Source organism: Ictidomys tridecemlineatus, chromosome 1, assembly GCF_052094955.1.
Source record: "Ictidomys tridecemlineatus isolate mIctTri1 chromosome 1, mIctTri1.hap1, whole genome shotgun sequence".
NCBI lineage: Eukaryota > Metazoa > Chordata > Mammalia > Rodentia > Sciuridae > Ictidomys > Ictidomys tridecemlineatus.
The window spans coordinates 69,876,010-69,881,816 of record NC_135477.1 but is presented as its reverse complement, the minus strand read 5'-3'; the positions used below and the strand labels follow the sequence as shown (position 1 = coordinate 69,881,816).

General features: G+C 39.7%; 1 pseudogene; it reads right to left on the bottom strand.

The window, feature by feature from the left end:
• Positions 1 to 1,848: 1,848 nt before the first annotated feature.
• Positions 1,849 to 2,077, bottom strand: LOC101957102 (cytochrome c oxidase subunit 6C pseudogene; annotated as a pseudogene).
• Between the last annotated feature and the right edge of the window lie 3,730 nt (positions 2,078 to 5,807).

The window sequence follows — 5,807 nt, the reverse complement described above, 5'->3', positions numbered from 1 at the left end:
ACCCATGCTTTAGAATCTCTGATCTCCAGGGAAAGATTAAAAAGTCTCTGGCTCTAGAAATGGATGGTGGGGAACTGAAGTGGACCCTCTCCCTGGAGTGGAAAGGATGATTTCAGGAAGCTATGCTCTGGGACAAGATAGGGAACAAACCCCTCATCTTATTGTTTTAGTCAGCTTTTTTTGTGGCTGTGACCAAAAGACTTGATAAGAACAATTAGAAAAGGAAAAGTTTACTTTGGGGCTGGAAATTTCAGAGGTCTCAATTCAAAGGTGGCGGACTTCATTCCTCAGGTCCTGAGTTAAGGCAAGACATCATGGCAGAAGACTGTGGTGGAGAAAAGTGGCTCAGAACATTGCACCAGGAAGCACAGAGAGTATCTACCACAAAGGCATGCCCCACCAATGGCCCACCTCCTCCAGCCACACCCTGCCTGCCTACAATTACCATTCAGTTAATCCCTATCAAGGGATTAACACATTAATTAGGGTTAGGCTCTCTTAACCCAATTATTTTACATCCAAGCTTTGCAGCATTGTCTCACACATGAGCTTTTAGGGTACACCTCATATCTAAGCCATAACTGACATCAAGCACATGATTCAAGGCTGCTGTTCTGCTTCTTATCTACCCCTGTTGTAACCAGAATTTAGGGACCTTCCTGCGGTAACTGGCAAGGATGAATAAGTGAATGGGCAATGGGGGTGGGGAGGACTGAGAGGGCAGGAGAGAACAATATTGTTCTTAAATTTATATATTTATATATAATATATAAAATACATATTTAGCAGTACTGTTAAGGTTGTTCTTAATGCTCTGTTCTCTACCATTCCCTGACACAGGTAAACACACACACACACACACACACACACACACACACACAAGGATCTATATGTCATGATTTAGTTCGTTTTGACAACTTTGGGGAAGTCTAAAGGTGAAGAAACGAACACGAAGTTATGTGATGACTTTTCTATTTGACCAAAAAGAAAGAAGAAAAAGGAGGAGGAAACAGCCAGGTAAGGGCCCCTGGGTTAATGGTTTTTTTTTTTTTTTGTAACAAGGAGGAAGAGAGGCCTGCTCTGCTGGTCCATTATCTTTTCATGAAAGTTATGAGTGTCATTTCTCCAAAAACACTCATCTGGAAGAATGGAGAGATTGATTATATTATGATTATACAAAGTGGCTGTACCATTGTACATTTCCCACCTGCAATACTACGTAAGGGTTCCATTTTCTGTTTGTTCTTACCAACACGTTTTTATCTGAAGGAGAAGATGAAGATGAAGATGATAATAATGATTGTCACTTTAGTGGGTATGAAGTGGTATGTCTTTATGGTTTTGATTCATATTTCCCTGATGGCTAATGATGTTGAGCATCTTTTCATACGCTTATTGGCCATTTGAGTGTTTTATTTGGAGAAACATTTATTCAAATCTCTTGCCTATTTTAACTGGGTTTTTTTTTTTTTAGTTGTAAGAGTTCTTTTCTGAGTTTTAGACCCTTATCAGCTATATCATTGGCAAATATTTTCTACCATTATCTGGGTTGTCTTTTTACTTTCTTGATAGCAACCATGAAAATCAAAGATTGAATTTTGATGAAATCCAAACTTATTTTGTATTGTTTTGCTGCATGTATTTTATCTAAGAAATCATTGCCCAATCCAAGAGCACAAAGATGAACATTTTTGATGTTTTTTTCTTTCTTTCTTTTGTATTTGTTAATGTTTATTTACCAAGAAAAACTATTCCCTAGCCCACGTACTCATGTTTTATAGTTCAGGAGCACAAGTTAATACAAACCTCTAAGGAGCTCAATCCAAAGAAATTCTTCATATTCCAAAATCACTTTGCACTCTGAAAGATGCCAGCCCTCCTAATCTTCTCAAAATCTTTCATGGAATCATAATTTCTGTAGAAATCTGCGTAATGCCTTCTTTCCTGGCTCAGCCACTCCAAACCTATAGAGAGCTGCAAACCTCAGAGCAACCATGAATGCTCCAACAATATGAAACCGCAGATGCTTGGCCAGAAGACCCCACATCTGGGGTTTCATCAAAGCCCCGGAAGCCATAGCAGTTACTATCCTCCACACCAATGTCCTTCTCAGTAGATGGAGAAATGGATGGTCTGATGTTTTCTTTTAAGAATGTTATAGTTTTAGCTCTTACATTTAAGCCTTTGACCAATATGGAGTTAATTTTTGTATATGGTATGAGGTAGGGGTCCAGATGTATTCTTTTGCACAGAGATATGCAATTATCTCAGCACCACTGTTGAAAAGAATTCTTTCCCCATTGTCTTAACAAGAAGACACATTGCTGAAAACATGTATTTTTTAGTTGGACACAATAGTTTTATTTTGTTTATTTTTATGTGGTGCTGAGGATCGAACCCAGGGCCTCAAACATGCTAGGCAAGTGCTCTACCACTGAGCCACAACCCCAGCCCAAGAAGGCACATTTTTAGGACAACATACATCCATTTGACAGTCTAGCCATGGCAAAGACAATCACCCCCACAGTCTGGAATATGACAGCCGGGGATGCAGAAACTGACTGGAGTATTTGTATTAAGTACTTACTATGTAAAAATTCCAAGAGCATAATCTCAGCCCAACTCTTCCCTATATATATATACTAGTGATTTTTTAACCTCATTTAGGGTAAATAATCCAGTGAGACTATGGAGTTCTTAATATACATACTATTCTGCTTAAAATATTAAAAATTTCACAGATAGTCCCAACCAAGAAGTCTACCCATGGACCCTGGGTTAAAATTCCGTGCTCTTTTTTCCTTTCCAAAGAGCTCCTCCACCACCAGGGTTCCAAGGAACACCTCTCAATGCAGCTAACTCACTCTGTTTCATTTGCTTGTTTGTTTGTAGCCCAATCCTCTCCATTGAGCTTTACATTTCCACTTACCTCCCCGGGCATCTCAAACTCAACACATTCAACTTCTCCTCCTCCCTCCCCCCACCCCAGCTCATAACCCCAACTTCCCTTTTTCTGGTCACAGTGCTGCTCTTCCCATCACCAGGCTCAAATCTCAAAGTCATCTTCACTTCTTCTTCCTCTCACCACCCCTCCCCCAACATCTAATCAGGTTTACATAATTGTTCCCTTTATTCTGACCACCTGTCAGTAGCTTGCCTGGTACAAGTGCTCTCATTCTGAGACTGGGGCCGATGCATTAGACGTCTGTGGATCCTTGCTCAGGTCTTTCCTTTGGGCTCTTCACTTTCTAATTTATTGGAGAACCAGATTTACTAGCTGAGAGAGAGATTCAGAGCATTTCACTCTGTGGCTCAAGGAATCTTTGTGGCCTGTCATGATCTTCCAAATTTAGTACAAATCAATTGTCCAGAATTCTAGACTTTCCCTTCTTTGACTTCAGCCAACCACCTGGCCTCCTCTCCCAACTCACTCTAGAGACTCAATGCTCTAATTAAGTGTCCCCACTGACATTCTCTGCACTTCTGTGCCTCTTACCTCCACATGTAACCAGCAAGCTAATCCTGCTGGATCAGTCAAGCCCTGTGCTGGGTTGCTACTACCTCCCTAAAGCCAACCTTCATTGCCAGCTGGAGGAGCATCACTCCATCTCTCCTCCCTGTAGCAATTTACTTATTTCTACGTGACATTTACCATTATTGTGCCTCTTTCATTCTTCTGAGCACACAACACGATGTCTGAACAAAATCCAGCAGTAGTGCTCAGGAGGGAATGTGAATCAGAATCACTTAGGGAACTTTGTCAAAATTCCCTGGTTGGGCCCAGAACTCAAGATCATGAAGACTTTCCACTGACAATTCTGATGGACATCGCTCAGCAAGAACTATTTATCAAATTTTAAAATGATTGTTAAAATATACTCAACAGGGGGCTGGGGTTGTGGCTCAGTGGTAGCATGCTTGCCTAGTATGCATGAGGCACTGGGTTCGATTCTCAGCACCATATACAAATAAATAAAATAAAGATCCACCAACAACTAAAAAAAAATTTGAAAACATATACATATATATGTACTCAACAGTTACTGTGTGCCAGGCACTGTGAATACATGATCTCATTTAATCCTCACAGAAACCCTGTGAGGTATAAGTAATTTTATTTTTCCTTTTTTTTTTTTTTTGATGAGAAAACTAACACTTAAAGAGGTAAAAAGTTATTTACCTAAGGTGGACCATTATTTAAAAAAAAGAAAAGAGAATTACATGGGATAAAGCTCCTGAAGATCATTTATAAACTATTTCAGGAATTCAACAGTGATTTTCCGGGAAAATCTAGGTACAGATTCAGGCGTTTTGAGCTGGTTTCTCTTTTTTCTTAACTATGTGAACTAGGACAAATTATTTGTCCTCTCTGAGCTTCTGTTTCCTCTTCTGTGGAATGAGCATAAAATAATTCCTATTGTAAAGTTATAGGAGGATTTAATGAGTTTAACACGGGAAATATGAATGACGTGTACATAGCAAATGCTTAATAGGTTTGCTCTAAGTATTATAATAATTATTTTATTTAAAAAATATGCATCAACCCAAGGTGTTCATTCTTAGCCCTAGTCAAAAGTGTTGAGCTGAGTGTCACAATAGTTTAAATAAGTCACAGGTAAGACTGACTCTCAGTCTCCCAGGTAGGGCCAGAAATAATAAGCAGAGTTTTACTGAGGGACTGACTCCTAGATGTCAGGGGTTGGAATAGAGAGGTAATAGAAATACAGTTTCTACCTTCAAGTGGTTTATAATTTTTGTTACTGAGAGTAGAGCCACTCCACCCAGGGGTATTTGCCCATTGGCCTGGAGACCTGTGGGATCTTTCGAACTAGACATGTCAGGAATTTTCTGCTTCTGAACTTAGGAGTGACCAGTTTCTACAACATAATATTCCTCTTCCAGACAATGAAGACAGACAGAAATATGGAGCCACCAGGGGTTCGACCACTTCTACCACTGCCTGGAATCTCATAGTTCTCTAACTTCCCTTTAACACTAACCAAACATGGTCTAGTTCTGCTTTCTCTCCTTCCCAAATGTACTTTGGGGTGAAGAAAAGAGATGATTGTACATGATTATAATGTATGTTCTTTTGCAACAAGATACACAATATTTCAGTTATTGCAACCTGCATTAGATTGCAAGGCTATTTTAATTTAACTCTGGAATTTTCATAGCATTTTTAAAATTTGTAGTTGTTTTTCACATACACCCTTTCAGGTAGGAATTATTGTGTACACTTTATAGATAAAGAAACTGAAACCCAGTATGGTGGCCCATGCCTGTGATCCCTAGCAACTCTGGAGCTGAGGCAGGAGGATTACAAATTCAAAACGAGTCACAGCAATTTAGCCAGGCCCTAAGCAACTTAGGTGAGACCCTGTCTCAAAATAATATATATATATATATATATAAAGGGCTGGGGATGTAATTCAGTGGTTAAGAAACTGAGCATCTGAGAGTGTTTGTAATTTTCCTAGGGCTTCTTAGCCAAAGAGCACCTTTGACCAGAATATCTGGGAGGGTTTTCCAAAGGAATAAAAAGTGTGGTTGGAGCTGGAGAAGGGACACCTTCTGCCTGTCCCTCTTCCTTCTGCTGTTTGCCTGGAATGCAGACATTACACTTAGTGTGCAAGTAGCTGTATCGTGACTTTGAATCTGGAAGCAATGCAAAAGAGATGGCAAAGCAGAAAATCCACACCCGACCAGACCGGATTGCCCTGTCTTTGGCTTTTTAAAAAACTATGTTCAAGATACTGTAGTGGAGCTTCTGTTCCTAATAACTATAAGCAATTCATCTAGCTATA